The following is a 617-nucleotide window of genomic DNA, read 5'->3' as shown; positions in this document are numbered from 1 at the left end:
TGGGGGAAGAAAACACAAGTGCTTGATTTCACGTGGACAAGTACATAAACCTAGACATATGCTAAATGGACGGTAAGTACGAAATCTACAGGTACTCCAAATTGTAAAAAGACAATAGAAAATGGGCGTCACTGTTCCATCATCCGAAGGGAAAACGAGGTTCGCTGGAGGACCAGTAGCATTAAAGGTTTTACCAAGAATAATAGTATCGGGTAAATCTAGCTACTCAACTAAATGAAATTCATTGTACCGTTATCGTCGACAATAGTACTATGATTATAATCTTGGTGGTAGAACCATCTCCCTTTTCTAACTCTTCCTTTTTCACTTGAATGGGATGGATGAGGAGTACAGAATTTTGGTGCAAGTAAATAGATGAGAATACTGTCTATGAGGAAAGCATATTCACACATACACATAACCTCTTACCCCATATGAAATCCGAGAGGACGTTGTCTTATCGCTTTTGATTCCTCTTTCGTACTTAGTTGTTTTTTCTACTACTGGATTAATGTTTTTTTTTCCACTATTGGATTGATGCTTTTTCTAGCATTTGATTACTTTTCTGTTGTATTTTATTTTGAGTAAGAAACTTACATAATGTAATCTCTCTCTCT

The sequence above is a fragment of the Penaeus monodon genome, chromosome 32, assembly GCF_015228065.2.
Source record: "Penaeus monodon isolate SGIC_2016 chromosome 32, NSTDA_Pmon_1, whole genome shotgun sequence".
NCBI lineage: Eukaryota > Metazoa > Arthropoda > Malacostraca > Decapoda > Penaeidae > Penaeus > Penaeus monodon.
This window is presented reverse-complemented; position numbering follows the sequence as displayed.